At 47.0% G+C, this 24,063-nt stretch overlaps 1 protein-coding gene across 2 annotated transcripts in view; it reads right to left on the reverse strand.

The window, feature by feature from the left end:
* The window catches only part of GFOD1 (Gfo/Idh/MocA-like oxidoreductase domain containing 1), a 111,119-nt gene that overhangs the window by 78,810 nt on the left and 8,246 nt on the right, over positions 1-24,063 (reverse strand). The window lies entirely within an intron of this gene.

Consider the following 24,063-nt stretch of genomic DNA (forward strand, 5'->3'; position numbering starts at 1 on the left):
AAAAACCACAGATAGATTATAAATGCATCTGGATGAGATTTTATACCATCGGATACTGTGGCTCCTGCTAGAGTCTAGGGTTTAGTCATCTGAGGCCCCTCTGATCTAAATCTCCCTGCATGTGCGCCTGTCTCACATTGGAGCCCTACACACACACACACACACACACACACACACACACACACACCCAGCCACCAAGGCTCCTGTCCCTGTAAGTGTCTAAGGAGAAGCACACATCTCCTTAAACACTCTGAGAGCCTGGCAGTGAGCAGATACACCCAGCGAGGTGAGTGGCGCTCAGGTTTCTGACTCGATCCAAACTGAGTTTTACGCTCAGGGTTCATTCTTTCAGGAGTCCCTATCACTAAATCACCTTGGTAATTCCAGACGCCCATCTGGGTTTTGTTTCCTGAGAGGGAGGCCAACCCAGCTCAGAGAAGCCACGGAGAACTGCCCATGAGTGAGAAATCCCCGTCTGAACGTGGTTGCAGGAACCCCAGAGATGTGAACACGTTATTCGAAGGAGGAAATCCTCCTGAGAGCTCACCAGAGACTGACAGAATGATGAGTTATGTCCGAAACTGGGGGCAAGGAGGTGTCATTGAACCAAAACAGCAGCAAACCACAAGTCCTGCCACCGCCCATTTGTGGCGCCCTGTACAGTAGCCGTCTGACATTCTGCTTGGACCAAGGAAGCCCAGGCAGAATTGGTGCTAGATCCATGGTAGACAGGGGAGACAAGTTGCTCCTTACTCCTTTCAGGTGTCATTGAACCAAAACAGCAGCAAACCACAAGTCCTGCCACTGCCTGTTCGCAGAGCCCTGCACAGGCCATCTGACATTCTGCTTGGACCAAGGAAGCCCAGGCAGAAGAGCCGTAAATGTCTGAGCCACACTCAGCACAGACACCCCCGCAAAGAGCTACATTAGATCAGCAAGAGCACAAAAGGTCAAACTGCCTGAACCCTCCTGCATGTTTGTGTTCACACACCCACCTGCTGGCACTGGGTGCGGGAGGGGAGACTGACCAACTGGCCCACCCTCACCTGGAAGCCAGGCGTGGTTTAACGTCTGCCTGGTCAGGCCTTTGTGGACAGCACTGTCAGGTAGGGAGTGTAGTAGAACCATCCCCACTTCCTCTCAGCCGTTATTATTCTTAAAATACTGCCGGGCATGGTCCAGATACAGCAGCCCTGTCAGGCCGGGCCCAGCTCAGTCCTGGGAGCTCTCATCCCATGGTGACCCCAAGCACAACCAGCCACCTCGCAGCAAGATCACAAACGGCTGAGAGGAAGTGGGGCTTCTTAGAGTTCATCTTATGGTTTTAGCCTTTTTAATTGATTTCAGGAAGAGGGAGGGAAAGAGAGAGATAGAAACATCAATGATAAGAGAGAATCATTGATTGACTGTCTCTTTCATGCTCCTTAATGAGGATGGAGCCTGTAACCTGGACATGTGCCCTGACCAGGAATCAAACCGTGACCTCCTGGCTCACAAGTCGACGCTCAACCACCGAGACACACTGGCCAGGCAGCTTTTTAAAACTTTTAATAAATATTGTCTTTTGCCCATTTAAATACAAGTTAACTTTAAACCACCCATTGTAGCCACCTGTAATAGTTTCTAGTCTAAAGCAAGAATCTAAATAAGTATATGGATGGATCTTGATGGCTCTCTTGCTGCAGATGATCAATCCCTATCAGGAGTTTGGGCCCTGACTCTGGGCCTTTCCTACACTGGGCACCGCACCCCTCCCCACACACGCCAGGCAGATGGGAGCCTCCTAGGAATAAACACGTTCACATTCAGACAACCACGGGACTTCGCTGAATAGAATGAAAAGTTCACATGGCTATTTAAAATGAGGCTTCATTGTCCTGCAGGAGGGACTGAGCTATTCTTACCCGAACAGAGGAGTTTGGGAACCCTTTGCAAGGGCGCCCATTCTGCTAACACACGGGGAACATTCCCATTCCTCCTCGTTCCGACGATGAATAGGTGGCTTTAGCGGCCCACACAGGAAAAGCAAAGATGGGCCTTTCTACCACACACAGGAGGCAAAGGGGCCACACCGCACAGCTGTGCAGATCAAACCCACGGCCGCCAGGCACAGACCGTGCACGACTGCAAGGGGAGCGTAACCTTCCCCGACACTCTCTCCTGCGGATCCTGAGTCAGAACTGCCAGAAGCAAATGGGCACCTGCCAGGAATTCGAGAGGTGACCTGGACTTGCTGTAATTTTCCAGAGTGTACAATGAAGGCGCAGTCTGTAAATGCTCTACAGTATGCCAAATTGTGCTGTACAGACAGCAGGTACTCAATAAATGTTTGGGAATGACGATTAATAAGCCTGCTACCAATGATGATTAATAAACATGCAGGAAGGGTTCAGGCAGTTTGACCTTTTGTGCTCTTGCTGATCTAATGTAGCTCTTTGCGGGGGTGTCTGTGCTGAGTTTGGCTTAGACATTTATGGCTCTTCTGCCTGGGCTTCCTTGGTCTAAGCAGAATGTCAGACGGCCTGTGCAGGGCTCTGCGAACAGGCAGTGGCAGGACTTGTGGTTTGCTGCTGTTTTGGTTCAATGACACCTGAAAGGAGTAAGGAGCAACTTGTCTCCCCTGTCTACCATGGATCTAGCACCAATACTGCGGGGTAGTACCCAGGAGTCTCCATTTCTAACAGGTCCCTTGTCCACCCCCAACTCAGGGGCCTCAGAAGCCCTTAGGGGAGTTAATGCAGAGAAAAAGGCACATGCCCAGGCAATGATGGAGCTGGGAGCGGAGCGTGGGCCTGGATAATGCCACACTTGATACTTCTGTGCTAGAGCATTACTGATTGTTGATGGATATTGGGTATTTCCTCTAAGCATTACCACCCATCTGTAATTCCTGCAGCTGGTTCAGAGTAAGAAAGACATCCTCGGTGTAGTTCTAAACAGGCCTCTAACTTTTGTTCTTTGGAAGTGGCTGCCAGCCTGTTCTGGCAAAAAGTAAATAAACATGGAGCTGCACTGGCTCAGCTTTCAGAGCTCTGAAACCTTTCCCGTGGGCGACTCCAGCAACAGCCTTCAGTTTTACCAAGAAGCACCTCCTATCCAGGCAACAGCATTGGTTCCAGATACGATTCCTGGAGCTCAGACGGGGGCCAGATGACTTTGATCTTTCCCATCAGCCCAGTCTATAAGCCTAGAGGTCTCAGCTTATCCATGAGGGTATCTAAACTTGAGACAACTAAAACCCAAATCTAACTGATCTTTCTTAGTCTCTTGGCACTGTTTTCCTCATCCATATATTTAAAAACCTTCTTTGGATTATATATCATCCTATAAACCATTTCCAAACTCCTTTGAAATAGAGATGTAACCAATAATGCTCCCCATTGAATTCATATGGTGGCCTGGTATGACAGAGAGGTCAGACTGACCCTGACTTCAGTCCCAAACCCTCCTGGTAGCTGTATGACCTTCCACAAGTGACCTGAACCCTGAGCCCCATTTCCCACCTCTATAGAACAGTGCTGATTCCTATATTACAAGTGTTATGAGGATAAAAAGAGATGACACAAGATTGCTGTGGGGGTGGTACAGCCCCAGTTGTTATTACTAAGGCAGCCAGAAAAAGATCCCACTGCCCCTCCGGCAAAAGAAGTGAATTGAGAGGGAGGTGAGGGGGCGTTTCTGGTGTGATTTCCTGTAAGAAGTGATGTGGAGTGTGAGAAGGAAAGCCCGAGGCGGCCATGACAGTAACCAATGGCTGAGACCAGTACTTTGCTCCTCAAAGGCAAGATGGACAGGAAAAGGGCCATTGAGGCAAGACCCAGAGATTCTGTCCCATCTCTACCAAGTGTCATGGACTGAATTGTGTCCCCCCAAAAAGGATATACCTCGAAATATAAACTTAGTTGAAAATAGGGTCTCTGTTGATAATCAAATTAAGATGAGGTCGTTAGGTTTGAACCCTAATCCAATGTGACCAGTATAAAAAGGGGAAATTTGAAGGCAGGCACGTGCACAAGGAGAAGGCCCCAAGGAGAAGAAGACAGAGATATGAGTGATGCATCTACAAGCCAACAACCCGAGATGGCCAGCAACCACCAAAAGCAGGAGAGAGACCAGACTCTCCTCACACCTTGGCCTTGGACATCCAGCCTCTAGGACTGTTGTTTAGGCTGCCCGTTTTGTGGTACTTTGTTACAGCAGCCTGGGAAACTGAGACTCCAATGGAGAGGAGACGATTGTTATTATAGTCTGTATTATTGTTGTTGTTATATTTTAACACTTCTGGGCACTAGAGCAATGCTGAGAAATGCTGGCCTTAGCTCTGCCCTCATCACTGCCATGGGGACAACTGGTGTCCAGGTTTCTATAGCTCTCCTCATCAGTGCCCTTGACCCCACACTGGAGTCACACCCGGTACCAAGTTAACACTCCTGGACACGTCCTCACTATTCACAGACTGGATTCTGAAACACTCTTCCCTCCATCGATGCTGAGCTCAACTCTCTGAAGCACTGACTGGTCTGTTTGTCCCCACTGGCTCCCATCCTGGTGCCACAGTTGCCAGCAATGCCCTCAGATTCTGTCCCCTCTGAACTCTGACATGGAATCGGGCAATACGCTCCTCTGAGGGAACAGGTCAAGTTCGGATAACAATCGACTCTGGCGGTGACCCTCGTATCTCCAAAGAACATGCTGCTATCTCCAGTTGAGAGCTTCTCTCTTCACTTCCTCCTGCGGTAGATGAGGGTTCAGTTCTCTACTTTATTTCTCTAAAAAGGCCTCGGTACATTTAATTATATACTTGTGGGGAAGGTTGGAAACAAATCCCTTGATGTTCCTCTCATCAAAGGGACCATATAGTCCCTTCTCCCCGAGCCCGGGCCTTTTAATCACATTGATGCCTAAAACAGAATGAGCCCCGGCGAGAAAAGGCCACACAGCAGCAGCTGCTGGTTTCTTTGGGGACACTCACTCAGGAGCCGCCAGCCACTGTGGGAAAAGTCCAGCTACCCTTACAGTCCCCGTGGAGAGATGACAGAGAAGGTGGTGGGAGTCGAGGAGCCCCCGCTGTTCCGGCCCCAGTGGAGCTCACCTTCCCCGCCCAGATGAGGAACCTTTGAGAAGATGCCAGGACCAGCCACCTACCAAAATCAACCTCCAGGTTGGTGAACAAAATAAATGATCGGCATCGTTTTAAAGCCCGTTTTGGAGAGGAGTGTCAGTAGCTCTAGATCATTAGAACCACTCGTGATTATTTCAAGTCCACCAATGATTTGCACAATGGTCCCCACTGCTTCAGCCCCTCCTCTCCTCTCCCCTTCCCCTTCCTAGTTCTGCCATCTGCATGTCCACTTTTCCGTTGCCTGTTTATAACATCACGTTTGCTCAGGCGCCATGGTGAGTCCCACCACCTCCGCTGGCCTCCCTGCTGGTGCCCACCGCTCCAGGCCCTTCTGCACTGCCACCTGAGGGGTCATCTAACACAGGGCCGGTGGGTCACGCCTCCCTCCAGAGAACAGCTGCTCCTTGGGTGGTGTGAAAGCCCTTTGCTGTTCTGCGTGTCTGGCTTTGTTCCCCACCAATGGCTCCAACTGCAGCCTGAACTCAGAGTATCCGTCCTGTACCCACCATGCCCCTCCTGCTGCTGCCCCTCAGCTCAGACCGCTTCCTCGCCAGGAAAGCTTCCCACTAAAGCTCCGCTCAGACATCACCACTTCTGAACATCCCCCTTTGTGCCGCCACACCTTTCCTCTCCCCTGAGGCGCTGTGGCCGTTACCCCAGGCCAGCACAGCCCTGTAACTCTGTCACAGCATCTCCCCGAGGGACTGTAACCCCTGGAGGGCAGGGACCCCAATATACTCCGCTTCTAACAGACTCAAAATAAGCAACTGCTGAATCGCTGCGGAGCTGCCTTCAGGAATCCCAGGGGCCTCCTGAGTGGTGCTGGATGGGAGTTTTTAAAGGATAAAAAAGGGAGATTGGATCAATCCACCAAAGTCTGCCTTATTTTTCATTTCCCACCTCTCATGGCGATGGGCACCCGCGATGCCCATGTGCATGGTGAGTCACGCGTGCACCTGGGGCACAGGGGTCACCCTGAGCGGGTCACGCCTGAGGTCAGGAGGCAGCAGAGTGCTGTAAGAGGCCAACAGCACATTCACACTGTGACTCTGACTCTTAGTTTTGTTCTGTTTTTGTATAATGTCCACTTTTGATCTCCTGACATGACCCTTTGGAAGCAGGAAGGCCATGTCATCATGTTTGGAGTCCCCTGGCCGTGTGTCTTGTTCACGGTGGTCCCTCCATCAGCGCTGCTCTCCTGACCATCATGGGCAGCCCTCAGGGCTCGAGCTGTCTTCCTGGTGTCACTGAGTCAGAGCCTCTCCGAGGGCCTCTGCACTCCCCGTTCAGCCCCCATACAGACCCTTGCACACCCTGGGTCTCCCGAGTCCCCTCCCACAGCTGTGATTCCTCCAGCACAGCCTCACACGGCTAATGAGTCAGCGCAGCCTCCCCCTTGTTTACCCATCCATGGCCAGCTCACACTTTCCACCCTCCCGAGCAGGGCAGCACCACTCTGCCCTCACACTGCCCATTCCTCCTTCGGCAGCTGTTTCCTGTCAGCCGAATCTGCCATGGTGTGCTGTTGGTTTTCCCTTTATTTGGTATGGATGGGGTACACCCTCTCCCTCACCATGAATTCCTCCCTCTGACTTCAGAGAGAAGGATGCTTCTCCTCCATCGTTCCATCTCACCCCACCTCCTCCAAGGATGCCAGCAAGCAAAGGGCCCATGTCCCTCCTCTCGGAGTGATGGGCACCGAGGATGCCAGTGAGTGCCTCACACTCCATCTGCGAGAACCAAGGATGGTGCCCTGAGACACCAAACCCCAGGAGCACGGCAGGTCCCTCCCACTCACCAGGCCTGATGTTGAGAAGCAGCACAGTTTAATGGCCCCCCGAAGGGCAGGTGCAGGTTCTGATGCTGGCAGTTGCTAGCTGTGCACCACTAGGCGAGTTACTTAACCTCTCTGTTTCTCCATCTGTAAATGAAGCTAATCACTTCGAGTATGAATTAAGTGAGATTCCTGGTACATGACACGTACTGCACTCTTAACAAAAGAGGTTGCCTTTATGTGTGGGAGGAGCTGACACAGCTCATCTGAATGCTATCGTTGCACCATTTTTAAAACTCCTCTCATTATCTAGTCACAGGGGGAAAAAAAACAAAAAAAAAAACACAGAAGTGAACGAGATAAATTCTTCAAGCAGCCTGGAGCCATTTAATTCCAATGGGAGCTGGTGATCTTGTTCCCAGTTTCTGAATGTCATGAATTAGGGCTCTTCCCAGACATAATTTCTGTCCTTCTTTTTACTTCTCCTGTCAGAGTCAAATGACGGGCAGAACACTTCAGATCACTTGCTGGCTCAGCACAAATGAGTGGGCTGTGAGCTTCCCACCCATCTCACCTTCAGTCCTCTCCGCTGTGAGGGCCTGGGAGGAGAAATCATTTTCTGACAAGTAAAACAAGCGGAGTTATGTGCCCTGTCAAAGCCCCTCAAGGTTGACTCTGATTACCAGAACTCTCTGAGACCCAGCGAGAAAAAAATCATCGCCCTCCTTTCCTGGGCCCCTTCATTTTTTCAGCAGGGCCTTGAGGTCAATGCCAACTCCTAGAAGTCTGTCCTCCAACCTCAAAGGTACGCATTAGCTTTGCAAACAACAAAAACAAACCAACGCACCCTGATGGTAACCTATACACTCAACTTCCCACTGCCAGCTTCCTTTTGGCCATTACATCTGCCTAGAGGGAGGTTTCTTTTACTTAAGAAGAAAGCAACTGGGGAAAGCAAAGCACCTCATGTTCAGACTGCAAATGCCATCCCAGAAGCCCAGCGAGTAGGTGAAGATGGGCTGCTAAGATTTCATTAAGCAGAAAGCATCTCTCTTTTCAAACTGTCAAGTCACACAGGTGAGCAATCAAGCCACTGAAAGGGAAGAAGGGAAAGGTTTCTGAAGGATCATTTACAAATGCAAAGCGCCGTTATCTGAACACTGCAAGGGGCACTTAATTAACTACCTGCCCCAGGTAAGCATTAAGCCTGGTTTTCCTAACCACCAGGACCCAGAAAGGTGGAGCTGAGTCCAGTCTTCAGTTACAGGGCTGCACGGGAGGCCTGCTGGTTAGGGACAGGCCAGAACAGGGAGTGTATGGGGTGGGGCTCACTGCCACACAGTTAGTTAGAGGCAGAAGAAAGGCAGTGTCCCAGATCCATCGTAGGAGTTACTAGCCACATGCAGCTACTTATATTTAAATTAATGAAAACAGAACACAATTTAAAATTCAGCCTCTCATGAGCCACACATGTAGCTATTTAAATGTAAGTGCATTGAAATGCGATGAAATGTAAAATTCAGTTCTTCATTTGCACTAGCCACATCGTGCTCAACGGCCACCGGGGGCCAGCAGCCCCCACGTCGAACAACGGTGCTGCACAGACCATGCCCGCCGCCCCAGGAGCTCTGCTGGGCAGCTGCTCCAGTTCACAGCCCTGCACGCTCTTTCCTCTCTCCCAGGATGTGGGTCGTCGTTACCACAGGGATCGTCCATTAAGCATCGTGAGATCAGCTCAGCGGGACGGGACCAGCTTTCCTTCTTCTTAATGAAACAGAAGAGAAACTGTCGTAGTGCCTCGCATGCCAATGAAATAAAAGTAAGTTTCAGGTCATAAAACTGTTTCAATTTTATGCCACTTTATTTACACACACACACACACACACACACACACACACACAAACACACACACACACACACAAACACACACACACACACACAAACACACACATTATCTATAGCTATACATTTATAGTTATGTTTCTACTGGGCCACGATGTAAAAGGTTTTTCTTCCTGTGGCTCAAGGTCAAAGAAAGTCAGACCCCCTGCCCTAGAGCGTGCTCCTTATCTTACAGACATGTGGGTGCTTCTGCCCCCACTCACCTTCCCCTTTTCGGGGTGACTCAGATCACAAGAGAGTGAGGAGGCAGAGTGCCTGCTGCACAGCCCGCACATGGGTTTTCCTCCAGACCTGATTTTCCCCATGTGCTCTGCCCTGTAATCATTTCACATGGGCATGCAGCCAGGCAACTGGAAGGATCCAGACATTAGTCTGCTCCAGTGCCCACAGGGGCATGTGCAGGGACAGGGGCAGAGGAGAGGCGGACAGACAGACCCACAGTGAAGCTCAACATTCTGTGGCTCTTCTACACTGACAGCAGAACCAAGATATGTCGGAGTATCACACCCCCCCCCACTCCCACCCCTCCCGCCAAAGGTTAAGAAGAGCCTAGAAGTCCTTCTTGCTCCCTTGGCCCACAGCTCCCTCCTCTCCAGCTATAGTCCCCAAAGGCCGAAAGACACTGGAAAACCACCCCCCTCTTTGTGATGGTTAATTTTATGTTAGATCGGAACCCAGATATTTGGTCAAATGATATTCTAGATCTGTGGTCGTCAAACTGTGGCTCACAAGCCACATGGGGCTCTTTGGCCCCTTGAGTGTGGCTCTTCCACAAAATACCACAGCCTGGGAGAATCTATGTTGAAGAAGTGGCGTTAGAAGAAGTTTAAGTTTAAAAAATTTTAGCTCTCAAAAGAGATTTCAGTCATTGTACTGTTGATATTTGGTTCTGTTGACTAATGAGTTTGCCGACCACTGTTCTAGATGTTTCAGTGAAAGCAGTTTTAGATAAGATTACATTCAAATAGCGGACTCTGAGGAAAGCAGGTTATTGTTGAAGATATTAATAGAAAAAAGAGTGCTCTCCCCTAAAGAAGAGGGAATTCTGCCAGCAGACTGTCTTCAGACTTGGGCTGCAACATTGACCATCCCTGGGTCTCCAGCCTGCAGTATTGCCCTGCAGACCTCAGACTTGTCAGTGTCCACAGTGCATAAGCCAGTCTCTTAAAATTAGTATTGTTACACACACATCCTATTGGTTGTGTTTCTCTGGAGAAGCAGGACACAATCAGATTCTACCCAAAGAAAGCCCCTCGTTGTTCACGGGGCTCTCCACCGCCACCTCCTCCATGCAGCAGCCCCTGATGTATCTGCCAGGGCGTTCCTGCTAGTTCTGTGCTCATTTCCTAGTGCAGTGCTTGTGCCACATTTTTGCAAACATAATTATTGTGCCTTGTACCATGGATCCTATTTGGATCCTGAATCTTGTTACTCAAAGCTTGGTCTGTAAGCCAGTTGCATCAGCAACCCTGGAAACTTATTAGAAATGCAGAATCTCAGAGACCTAAGGACTCTGAGTCTGCATTTTAACAAGATGGTCAGATTAGGTTTTAGTTTGAAAAGCACTCTTCTGTTTTACTTTTTAAATAAATTACCTTATTTTTTCTTTTTCTTTTTAATCCTCACCCAAGGATATTTTCCCATTGACTTGAGAGTGGAAGAAAGAGGAAAAGACAGAAATATCAATGTGAGAGAAACAGACTGATGGCCTCCTGCACATGCAGGTACATGCCCATGACCGGAATCAAACCTGGGACCCTTGGTCCACAGGCCAACTCTCTATCTACTGAACCAATCCGGCTAGGGCGGGAAGCACTCTTTTAAACAAAACTCCTTAACCTTCAAAGATTCCAGTGCCTATTTCCTACTCTCAGAGAATCTTATGTAATTGCTCTGAGGTGCAGCCTGCACGTCAGTATGTTCAAAATCTTCCTGGGTGCCCGATGTGCAGCTGAGCTGAACCAGTGAAAATGAACCCCTCGTGTTTGTAAGAGGAACTGGGACCGGCAATGTTAGGAAACCGTGTCAGGCCACAACGTAAGTCAGCATCAAAAAGAGGACCCCATCAAGGCTTTCTGTCTCTCTAAAAATGTCAAGGAGAGAGAAAGAGATCCATATGCACTATTAGCAGATGTAAAACGAAACCCAGGTCATCCAACACCCATCTGATGCAGGACACTGTCAGCACCATGTGTCTCCTCGGTAAGAACCCACAGGGCTCTCTGTGAACACAAAGGTCCTCTGAGTTTAGACTGGATCTCCGGAGCCCTTCTATTGATAATGACCGTCAAACATGGAAACCAGGTGTAAATTAGTGCTGGGAAAGACATGAGCCCCTTGCCCCCGCCTCCCACAGGGAAACCCAAAACATGCCCCACGGACACAGATCCTGGCCGGATCAGCTTCTTCATTCTCCACTGGCCCCTGAGCCTTTGCTCATGTAACTCTGTGGGTGCTACACATGGTATTATTGTGCCTCTTAGTGTTCCCAGGTGGCGTGGGTTTTCCATCTGAGTCAGGAGGTAACGGAGAAAAGATGAGAGAAGTCAACAGTTACTTTCCTTTCAAGACCCTCTCTGGGGTTTGTGTTTATGCCAACCTGTGAGTCTACTTACCCCTCTGCCAGGGGGGTGGTCAGTAACAACAAGTTTCCCACGCACAATGCATTCATGTCACATGTTCTACCTTTTATGGTGATGACACGCAGAGGGGGCCCGACTTGGACGGACACCAGCATGACAAGCGGCTGCACCCAGCCAACGGCTCAAGTGTGACAGGGTGACTCTCCAAGGTCTCCCTCCCTCTGGTCTCCTATAGACTGTCCCACTACAGTTTCTGGTCTGGAGTGGCTTGGAATGAACATCCCCACTTTGATCTGCTGCTGTCAGTGCAGTAGTTCTTGAGCAAAACTACATCTTCCTTAGAGCAGTGGAGCACATCTGCTTAATGGGCACCTGCCGAAAAGCTAACCCCAACACCCACTGTGCTGATAAATTTGTGCCCAGAAATTATACCAAACACCACTAAACTCCTAGCTTGACAGCGGGTAGTAGCAACTACCCATACAGATGTGTTCTCAGCAGTGACATTAAAGGGGGAAAACCCACACCATCATGGGCACAGTGCACACCTATACACACACATACACACACACACACTCACACATACCAACTGCCGACAAGCAACTATCACACTAAGCCACACCATCCATGCCACTTTGTCCCCAAAATGCATGCATCACTTCCCTTGAAGATAAAGAAAAGACTGCTTCCTGCTACAAAGGAGAGCTTTGTGTGTTTGTGTAACACATTAAAAAAATATATATATATATACACATATATATTATATATACATGATATGTATATATATATATATATATATATAAATAAAACGGCTGATCAACCAGTTGATAGCAATGGTAATAAAACAGCACTTAAAAATATTTACCAAACCAAATCATTTTTCCCAGCCAGTGCCAAGTTTTTAAAGTGAGTTATTGGAGAGAGACCAAGGGTGTACACCAAGCATGTCAAACTTGCGGCCCACCTGCTGCGAGTTTGACATGCTTGGTGTACACACTGAAAGAAAGGACCACGTGAGGATGTGGGGGGGGGAAGATGGCCACCCACAAGTTAAGGAGAGAGGCCTCAGAAAATTCCATAATTGCCAGCATCTTGATCTTAAACTTCCAGCCTGCAGAACTGTGAGGAAATAAATGTCTGCTGCTTAAGTTAAAAAATGAAAAGAAGTAAAGTTATAGGACTAGATGGATAAGGTAGGAACTGGCAGGGACTCATAAACCCACCCTGGCGCCTGCATGTTATGGGGAAGGAAATGAAAGTCTAGAGAGGTGAGGTCACTTGCCCAAGGCCACACAGCTAATTACTTGTGGTGCCAGGACAAGAACAGCCTGTCCAGGCTCCCAGACCAACACCCTATGGCTGCCCCACATCGCCATCCCAGACTGCAGTTCCAGCAGAAGCCACTCACCATCCACCCCAGCACAGGTTTGGCTTAAAAAAAAAAAAAAAAAAAAAAAAAAAAGTACCTGCAAAGAAAAGGGGACATGAAAGCTGGAAATGTTGCAGATGCACCATTCCCATTTCTTTGGAAGTCTGGAGCCAACAAGACCTTTCCTTTCTCTCCCCCCCCCGGCCCCCCCCCCCCCCCACCAGGAGGCAGGGGCCAGGATGGGGCCCTACAGCCCTTTCAGCCGGCATGTGGGTCTGGCTATGCAATGTTAGAATTACAAATAAATTACCCTACAATCAAGAGCCTACTGCTTGTCCCCAAATTCAGGGTCACACCCAATCATCCCCGGAACAATAGCCAAGTCCTGGATCTTTAAACACCCACTTCCACTCCCTGGAGGACCCTCCTGCCCCTCAGCCACTGCTGGACTAACTCCTGCTCCTCCATAATGTCTGCAGGCGCCTGGGACAGCCCAGATTCAAAGCATCACAGAATGCAAGCACTGGAGAGTCACCCCAGACAAACAATTGGTCCCACGTTACCGTCTCTTTCTTTTCCATTCAGATCATAGTTTTAAAAATTGAAAATGTGGAGAAGAAAAAAATCAAATCTCATAATCCCATAATAACCATCATTAGTATTTGGGCTTATTACCTATCAGATTTTAATTTTCTGGTCATGTGTGTTTTAAACAAGGCTACCATGATATACAAATATTTCCTTTTTTTCTTTGCCTATAATTATATAATTTAAAAATCCCTATATTGGCTACAGTCTCCCTATATATAATTCCAATGGCTATTTAATATTTAATCAACTGTATTCACCATATTTTCCTAACCATTTCCCTCCCTTGGACCATTTGTGTTTATTTCTAGTGCTTCAGAAATATAAATAAGATTTCACTGAACACTCTTGTGTACTCTGGTATTTTCATAGTTATTGTTTGAGGCAATTTCCATAGGAGAGCTTCCCAGAAGTCAGCCTCTCCATTGTCCTCATTGTTGGAGAAACGCACACCCCAGGTGATTAAATATCTGAGAGGGAAAAGGAACACTCTCTAAAGTCCAGACTCCAGTCCTGACTCGGCTCTCACCGCTCGGCTGTGTGAACACCGACAAGCCACTCAACTCCTGAGACTCGGTTTCCCTCGGGCATTAGAGAACAGGTCCGTCCAGGCCTGTCTTGCTGTTCTGATTGGGCATCCTCTGGATTGAGTATCCTCTCTCCACGATTCTCACCCCCTCCCATGCGATGCCCAATCATTCACTTTCTACTGCCAGGGGTCCTCAAACTTTTTAAAGTGGGGGCCAGATCACGGTCCCTCAGAGAGCTGGAGGGCCGGACTATATGAACTACTAATTCCTACTGTAACACCTCGGCTGCGCTCACTGCCCAAAAAACCTGGCGGGCAGGATCAGACTCCTCTGCAGGCCGCATGTGGCCCGAGGGCCGTAGTTTGAAGACCCCTGTATCTACTCTGTGGTTCACAACAGCTGCTTTTCAGCTCAGGAAGAGACTTCTGAAAGCCTGCGGGGGCGGGGCTGTGTAGAGGAAGCCTAGGGTACGCAAACGCTGGCAGCGGTCTCTAGTCCTGACACCACTTTCTGAATCCAGGTCAGCCGTGGAATTCAACAGACCCTGCCTCATACCTGGGAGTGTTGCCCATAGCACATCGTGACAATGATACACACACACAGGCCTGCTCATGGGGACCTCCCAGAATTCGGTCATGCGGGGAGGGAGCTGGTCTGTGTCTGCTATCACGGTGCTCTGGGACAGTAAAGAGGTCACTGTCACATCCCTAGCGGATCCCTGCAGGTACAAACACTGCAGAGCACACCAGAACAAACGAAGGAAGGCAGCAGTACTCTCATTTCTATCTTAACCTCCCCACAGTTGGCCATTGATAGTTGGTCTTTAAAAAATGAGTTAGCCCTGGCCACGTGGCGCAGTTGGTTGGAGTGTTGTCTCATACACCAAAGGGTTGTGGGTTCAATTCCTGATAAGGGCACATACCCAGGTTGCAGGTTCGAACCCCCCAGTTGGGGTGCATACTGGAGGCAACCCAAATGTTTGTTTTTCTCTCTCAGAAAAAAATCAACAAAAAACATATCCTTAGGTGAGGATTTTAAAACAAAGAGTTCTTATCACTAGAGAAGGGAAGATAATTAACATTTTTCTCAGTCTTTCAACATCCTGTTTGACATGTGCAGATCCTCGTGCCACTGCCTCCTGGGTTATGGAATTAAATGGCGTGGCTCCCAGTCATTTCCCCCTTTTCATATGTAGTCTGTGAACATTGTAAGGCCTTTGCACCGTTAAAAGAAGAGCAAACCAGGACCACAGACTCTGCAGCATGCTGTGGGGACACACACATAGCTTTACAGTCAGGCAAACCTATGTCGAATTCTGATTCCACTCCGTTTCAGCTGGGTGAACCTGACAAAACACACAATTTTTCAGAAACAAACGTACCGCTGCAAAGACCTACAATTATTTTACTGACTACCAAGAAAGAAAAGTCTCTGCCAATTAAACTATGACATGGCTTTGACTGTAAGAAAATCGATTTTAGATTATCAAGAGTGAAAAAAAAGTCTTTGAATCAATGATATTTAACCTCTCTCCAGTTAAACTTCTCAGTTGTAAGATGGCCATGCTAAATGCCCACCTTGAAGGCCGGATGGGAGGTGGGTATGAGAGGACACTGAACACACCTGACTCTGCACCTGGTACGCAGTAAGTAGTTGTAAAATATTAGTTCTCATTTCCAAAGTGATGGGTAGGTTCTGGATAGATTACAAGGCCTTTCAGAGCAGATACCAGGTTACACATCTTTGACCTCTTTTCACCTCCCATTACCTAGAACAGCGGTCGCCAATCTTTCGGACCTCTCGGACCACTGCTTGGCGAATGCTGATGTAGAATATTGCCATACACATTGTAAGCACTCAGTAAATGGATGATGAATATAAATGAACTAGTGGACAACTGACAAATACCCAAGCAGGAGGGACCCCCTTTGGAGGAGGGGCCCATGCAATCCCACTACCCCCTCCTTCCGCTCCCACCCTCCCCCAGGCCTGGAAGGGATGAGCACAGCTATCAGTATCATCCTGGCATGGGGGCTACAAAGGAGAAAAGCAAATGCCAGCTGCTCGCTGCATATCCCTGTGAACTCCCAGTGCGCGCTGCCGTGGACCACAGCCCACGGCACTTGGGTAACCGGTAAGCACAAGTAGCTGCGTCTCAGTCTCCGTTCCACAGACAAATGCAGCATTGTGGTATCTCTGGCCTCCCGGGGAAAGCCAGGCCGCCTCTGTGCCCTAGATGTGAAAGGCTGTGCATATCAAGTCAGACAGGCTACACCCCACGGGCCCTGTACCTGTCCCCCAGGACACACTGAGCACATTATTGTGTGACATAAACAAATGTCCCACGTGGGTGGTGCTGGAAGGAGCAGACGTTCAGGCAAACAGAACCGTGAGGCGTTTCCCCCGAAGCGTCCATACCTGCTCTGTGCTCCCCTCCGGTGCCCTAAACCTCCTGGAAAAGGGGAAGAGGCAGGGCCAGGGAAAGAATCTCATTTTCCACCGCCCACTTTTCATTACCCATAATCATGTAGGAGATGAGAGGAGCTGCCAATGACAAATTTTTTCTTCAGCTAAGACAGAAGAGATGACTTATTGTACATGTTACGTTCAACCACAACTGAGAACAGAACAGTCCATAATGTCACTGGTCCAGGGAAAAGGACCAAAGGGGACTATTTTTGTAAGAGCAGGTAGGTCTCTCAAAAGGTGGTCCCAGCAATCAGATGACATGTATGTTCTAGATCCACCGAGAAGTTCCATACAGCAGGCATGCAGTCCAACAACTGATACCCGTGTGCCTGGCTCTGGCTCCCTTATTTCTGCTCCTGTGGCTTCCATGGAGGCACGAGCTGGGCTTTACTGGGACCTCTCCCTCATCCTTCCCCTTCTGCGCTCCAGTCTGAACATTTGTTTTTTCCTCCACTTGGCTCTCGTGGCACTGAGGTTTCTAAGAAGATGGCACTAAGGCCCAGAGACCAATGGCAAATTTAAATAACAAATAATACAAAACCCTGCCGAAACCGGTTTGGCTCAGTGGATAGAGCTTTATTCTGCGTACTGGGAGTTTCCAGGTTCTATTCCAGTCAAGGGCATGTACCTTGGTTGCAGGCACATCCCCGGTTGGGGCGGGGGGGGGGGGGGGGGGGGGGGGGAGGTACAGAGGCAGCTGGTCGATGTTTCTCTCTCATTGATGTTTCTAGCTCTCTATCCCTCTCCCTTCCTCTCTGTAAAAAATCAACAAAAATGTTTTAAAATAATAATAATAATACAAAACCCTTACTTCGACCTTGACTTCAGTGAAGAGACCTTCTGTGGAGACACACTGGGCTATGTGTCACACCCTCACACACCCACATTCACTTCTCCCTCCAAGCTCCCACTAGCTGGAACTCCAGTCATGAGTGGTTACACAAATGGATATTGCTCTCACAAAGTGAATGGGACTTGAAGGGGGAAAAAAGCAATAATAATTGGGAAAATAGTAACTGCCTATTTGTTGAGCCTTTTCCCTTGGATAAAGAGAAGGGGGGAGTGGAGAGACGAGGAATTCAGTAGGAACCCTCCTTCCCCAGAGTCACACAGTGCTGGCAACAGGGTAGAAAGCAACCGCCCTGTGAAGTCGGTCTTCCCTCAGGGACCGGCTTGTGAGTGTCCGCTCAGGTTCTCAAGGGACTCAGAGGCCTGCATCTAGTCCCCTCCAGCCACTGCTCTCCTTGGCTTCTGTGCTTTTGGCAAAAGAAAGGAAAACCTTTCAGCTTTGCTGAGAGGGCTGAGGAAAAATCTCTTAGGAGCAAAAGCTGCCCTGGCCACTCAGCCTCATCTGTGCCATCTGCCACCTAAGGTACCCGTGATGACCCCAAGGTGGGCAGGAGTGTCATTTATTCCCAACATTTAATAGGGATTTTAGGAAACTTCCCACACACACTTCTCCTTCTCATTAATAGAAAGTAATAACCATCTCTTGTTAAACCTGTACTAAACACTTAGGACACACCAATATTCTACCATGTAGATGCCCTATCATCCTATAACTGGGAGAAAACAAAACATATTCAAAAGTTTGAAATTCTCGAAATCCATGTTCAGATTAAGCATAAGTAACCACTATGTGCCCTGCTGGGTCTCCAGCTTCTAGGTTAGTGCCATGAGCTAGAACTTCCAGACTGATGGGAATGCCCCGGGCTGCTCTGCCCAACATGGCAGCCACCAGCGGCCACACGGGGCCTTTGAACACTTGCAATGTGACTAGGGCTACTGAGAAACGGAGTTCTTTATTTTATTGTTTTAATGTATGTAAATTTAATGGCTACTGTATTGTAAAGCACAGATCTAGAGACTGCCTGGTATATAGCTGGTGCTCAATAAATATTTGCTCAAGGGAAGAATGAATGGATGGAGAGTAGCCGCTCACCATAGTAAGTTCTGATTAAGCAAGATTCTCATGTTTATTGAGCACTCACTTTAAACATATCCCTGTTTAAGTCAGCAACCTTCTGAGCTAGGTACTTTTATTATCTCTGTTTTAAAAAATAAAGAAACAGGGCTCAGAAAAGTAGAGAACCCACAGACACATAGAACATGGCAGGATGGAAGCCAGAATTCAACCCCAGGCAGCCCCTTAAAACTGGTCGACTTTTCCACTGATGAAAAACATGCCTCATTAAATTTTCTACAGGGTGACACCAAATTCAACAAGGACCTTTTCCTTTGAAGTAGAGCAATAAAGATACCCAGTGTGTCTTGTCTGGGAGCTTTTAGAAGCCTACCCAGTGCCCTCACTCACTCGTCATGTCGACTGACTGCATGACCCCAAGTCAAGAACTGTTCAGGGCGGCCTTTCCCTGAAACCACCTCCCAGGACAGCAGAGTTCTCGGCAGCAGCCTCACAATCTCCACGGGCTGCCACCTCCTGCTGTTGAACAGCATGTCTGTGTGTCATGCACTGAGTGTCCCTGCCCAAGGAGAGTCTTTCATCCAGCATTGACCCTTGGACCATTAGGGACTCAACTATGTAACAAAGGGACATGAGTTTCCACCACCATCCGGCCCGAACACAAAACCAGGAACTGAGCGAGGCCAGCACACCCTCTCCTCAGCTGACCCTCCTCTCCACCACAGCCTGCCCCGATCCACCACACAGGGAGCTTTTGTCTTCACAGTGTTACTTGTTGACTCCATTTTTGCAGCTCTTTTCACACTCTTTAAGGTGGCCAGTTGTGCCCCTGTCGCGGGGTTCTTTCCAAAAATTTTGCAAGCTTTCTCCTTTGCCTGCCCCAGAGCTGTGTCATCTGTCACAGTCACCATGGGATCTGAAGGGAGAGAAAGAAGCAAATGGAACTACGGCTGATTAGGGGTATGAGGCAGGGAATTGCTGAGAAAATAATTTTTTTAATTCTCAGTAAAAGAAAAGAAGTTTATTTTTGGACATTCTTAAACCACTCTCACTTTGTCCTAAGTTCCAACAGTAGGAAACACAGTTTTCCTGTGTTGCTACAGAACCAGGTGGTTCCTTGAAGGCGATTTCACATCACAGAGCCTTCTACGTGTTCTTTCTCAATTATTAAATTCCAACTCCTCTTCATCTAGTTGAAGTCCCACCTCCTCCAGAATGCCTCCTGGGCCATGCTGGCTCTCTGGAACTCCTCTGTCCCCAGCATCCAGTCCAGGCAGCACTGTTCTCTGCAGGGCCACCTCCTCAGGCACCCATGCTGCCTCCCCTCACAGCTCCAGCACATTTTATCTCTCACCTCAACTCAAGTTCCCCACTTGCAAAACAAAAGCTCAGCGGTGACTAGATCCAGTCCTTCTGGAAAGCAGCTCAGCAACAACTCACCACCCATTAGACGAAGCCCTTGCTCTGCTGCAAGGCCCCATTCACACACAGATCATGCCTGTAAGGGGAATTCTGTTCAAACCCTTTCTCTATTCTTTCCCTTTGCTTTAGTACCCTTTGTTGGCTGGCACTGGAAGTTACCCAGGTGGCTGACCCTTAATCCAATACCGATATTTTTGGGTTTCTCAATTGTCTTAAGCAAACACTTCCTGGATTGCAGTATAACGATTCATCCTGTAGTTAATCATATATTTCATTGCATTGTTGTGTTTGTGCAGGCTTATCTTCTCTGAAGGACAAAAATCATATCTTACTATGTGGGGTATGTCCCACCACAGCTAAGACAGTGCTACAACCATTCAAAGGCTTTTATTAAATAAAAATAAGTGGGGGGTAAAGAGAAACCCTGTGCAAAATAAGTGACTGAAAGATCTGGAGCATGTCCGGTAATCTTCAAATTGGAAATTTCCCTCAATGCGTCTTCCGTGCATTGTCAGGGCCCCGGGCAACGCTGGGGCCCATCATGAGCATCGGCTCACATGGCTGTCTTGCTCTTCTAAATAATGAACCATTTCAATGAATATCTGGCAAAGCTCATTTCATTTGGCTTGGGGATTATTTCTACTGTATCTGGTTCCAAAATCAAAAATGAAGGGAAGCATTTTAAAACCAAAAAATTCTACCCCTGGCTTAACAACTTAACGAAAATCACAAAACCAATGCACACAGCCCAATAAGAAGAAGATAAACCATCCGATTTAAAAATGGTCAAGAAATTTAAATAGACATTTCACCAAACATACATGACTGGCTAATAAGCATCTAAAAAGGTGCTCAACATCATTAATTGTTAGGGAAATGCAAATCAAAATCAGAATGAGATACCACTACACACTAATTAGAATGGCATAATAGAAAAGACTGAGAATACCAAGTATTGGTAATGATGTAGAGAAATTAGAATTCTCCTACATATGTGGTTTGACTGTGAAATGGGCAGCTGCTTTTGGAAAACAGTTTGGCAGTTTCTTAAACAGTTAAATATGTACATACCTTACAACCCATCAATGTTAGTGCTAGATAGCTATACAATAAAAATTAACAGATGGATCTACAAAAAGACTTGCATGCAAATGTTCACAGCAGCATTATTTATAATAGCAAAAAAACTGAAAACAATACAAACATCCATCAAATGGTGAATGGATAAATAAAATGTGATATATCCATACAATGGAATCTTGGAATATTACTCAGTGACAAAAAAAAGGAATAAGCTTATGATACATGAAACAACATGGATGAATATCAAAAAAATGCTAAGTGAAAGATTCCAAACACAAAAGACTAAATATTATGATTTCATTTATATAAAATTTCTAAGAAAGGCAGACAGAAAACAGATCTGTAATTGCCTGGGACTAGCAGTAAGAATGGAGATTGGCTACCAACAGACATGAGGAAACTTTTTGTGACATTAGAAGTATTCTAAAACTTTTTGCATAGATAGTTGCACAACTATATAGATTTATTAAAAGTCACAAAATCACATATATACTATATATATATATATATATATATATATATATATATATATATATATATATATATATATAAAGTATATCCCAATAAAGCTATTTTTTAAAAGCACTGTTAAAGCTGCAAACAAACTTAATTTGGGGCTTCAAAATTCTGTAGCTTCAGTTTTTGGATATTATGGGAACAGATCATCTCAATACCACAAGGCCTATTACATTTGGAAAATGGAAACTTAAAAAAAACACATATCATCCATATCATTTTAATATAAAGTTATTTTTTCCTGCATTTTTAATGCTCTACAGGCCATTAACAAGTCTCAAAGAAAGTCTAAACCCTAAAGCACTCCAGACTTGCCCAAACCTGAGTGGCCAGCTCCCCAAAGCCTTGCTGACAGGTGTAGATCTGCCCAGGGTGAAGGGTCACTGGCTCTCAGCAGTGAGGATGTGAAAGCCTTTTCCCCAGCATTCTTTTGGCTTGAGTCTAAACCAGAAAGAACTTCTGCCTTCAAGGTCTTCCTGCGTAGAGGACAATGCTCAGAGATGCTCTCCTAGGGGTGGATGCCCACACCCACCAGCTGAACTCACTGGGACAGTTTCTCCACCGACAAGTCTTTCCAGCCTTACATTTGTGCGACACACCTGCTAGCTATCTCGTCGCCCAGCTTGTCTAGCCAGGTGGCCTTGGTCCAACCAAAATTTGTATTTGTCAGAGAACTCCAGAGAAGCAGAACCAATAGGGTGTGTGTGTGTGTGTGTGTGTGTGTGTGTGTGTGTATGAAGAGAGAGAGACAGAGAAGTTAATTTTTAAGGAATTGGTTCATACAATTATAGAAACTGACAAGTCCAAAATATGTAACTAATTAATTGCCTGTGTGTAACCCTTAACTAGTTAACTACCACGATATTTTGAATTTAATTTAAAAAGGACGGCTATCATCAACAAACAACAAACAATCAGACCTAGGAAAGGACTGATGCTGTAGCTTCCAGTGCAAAGGCAATCTGAAAGCTGAAATCCTTCTTCCTCCAGGGAACCTTTTTCCTCATTCCTGACTCCTTCCAGGCCTTATGCTGATACTTGAGCACAAGGGGTCTCTGCCTCCTCTCAGCCCCCTGCGGGTACACACCATGCAGTGTGTGCTGCTCGGTAAAGGCTTGTAAAGCCGACACGTAACCACAACACTCCATGGAGTCAATCATGTTTTTCTACTTTCCCATCATATACTTTAAAAATATATACATCCTAAATTTACTAATAAAAGCTATGACAAAAAGATTGCATCATTTCACTGTTTTACTGTGGCCATTATAAAAGCAAAATACCAAATGTGTATTTCATAAAGCAGATAAAGAACCTACAAAATCAAGAAATGTCTCCATTTGCAAAATATTCACTTAAGCCTGTGTTCCTATAATCAGCACCTTTGTGGAGTGTGGCCCAGCTGGGAATGACCACTCTTAATCCCTCTGCCCCACTTTAGAGTGGTTTCCGTAGCATTTTGAGATAAACCCCCCACATTAGGAGATAATCCCAAAAAGACTCAGCCAGAAACAGGCATCAGGCACACACAGGGACAATGGGATCGGGGGCGGGGCCAGGGCGGCACTTTTCAGCTGGCTGAATGGGCGTTTGTCTTTGGGAGCTCTGTGGGACAATGTTCTGCCCACCACGTGGGCCCTTGAAGGAGAGGAGGCTGGTCTAAAGAGGGATAATGATGAAGTCGACGCGTGAAGACAAGAGGAACACAGAACGGTCACGTTCACAGAGGTCATGGTTTCCATGTACTCACTGAGGCCCAGCTACATCCCTGCCCCCGAGTTCCAGGAGATGGCCCCGCCATCTTCCCAGCAGCCAGGTGAGTTCCTGGTAACCCATCAGTAGCTTCTAGACCACATATCTGTGAAGCAAGTACTGGATTCTGAGATGACACTTAGCTTATGCACATTCCTTTTTAAAAATAAGAAAACTTTCAACTGTCTTCCGAAAATCAGGAAGAAAAAAAAAAATGTCCAAAAGCATTACTTGAAATAGGCTAAAGCATTGATCGCACTGGGGAGAAGTAAAACTAATGTTTATTGAACTTATGCAGATAACTAAAGGGGCATGGCTGGTCTCTATATACCCTCGCCCATTTTAATTGTCACATGAACCCTATAAGATAGGGTCTTTAACTCCATTATGTTGACAAGAAAACAGGCTCAGGAAGGGTGTTTACCTCTCCCAAGGTCACACAGTTGTCACCTGCCAACCTTTCCTGTCATTGGTTAGCCTTCTGATTCACAACACCTTATAAAATGATGCTCTTTGCCAGACCACAATTGTCCTGCATCAAAATATGTAACTAATTAATTGCCTGTGTGTAACCCTTAACTAGTTAACTACCACGATATTTTGAATTTAATTTAAAAAGGATGGCTATCATCAACAAACAACAAGTGCTGGACACAGACACTGGGAGGGTGGGAGTGGGATGAGGGCATGCGACAGGGGGTAGGGGAGGCTGGGGGAAGGTCACGGGGGGGGGGGGAGAAGGAGATATATGTAATACTTTAACAATAAAAAATAAAAATAAATAAATTCCCTCCTAAAATAAATAAATAAATAAATAAATATAAAAGGTCCACTGCTTGCGTCTATAGACATTTATGGTATACAAATGGTTAAAACATGCTATATACTTCCACATTTTTCTTTTGGTTGATCCAGTTTCAGGTTATCAAAATGTCCAACTTCTTCATTTGGCTTGTCTCACTCCAGTTTAAACTTCTGCACAACTGTTCATTTTCAAAGCCAGGCATCATCAACAAAATTATCACTCAAC

The sequence above is a fragment of the Pipistrellus hanaki genome (assembly GCF_964339955.1).
Source record: "Pipistrellus hanaki genome assembly, chromosome: 2".
Lineage (NCBI taxonomy): Eukaryota > Metazoa > Chordata > Mammalia > Chiroptera > Vespertilionidae > Pipistrellus > Pipistrellus hanaki.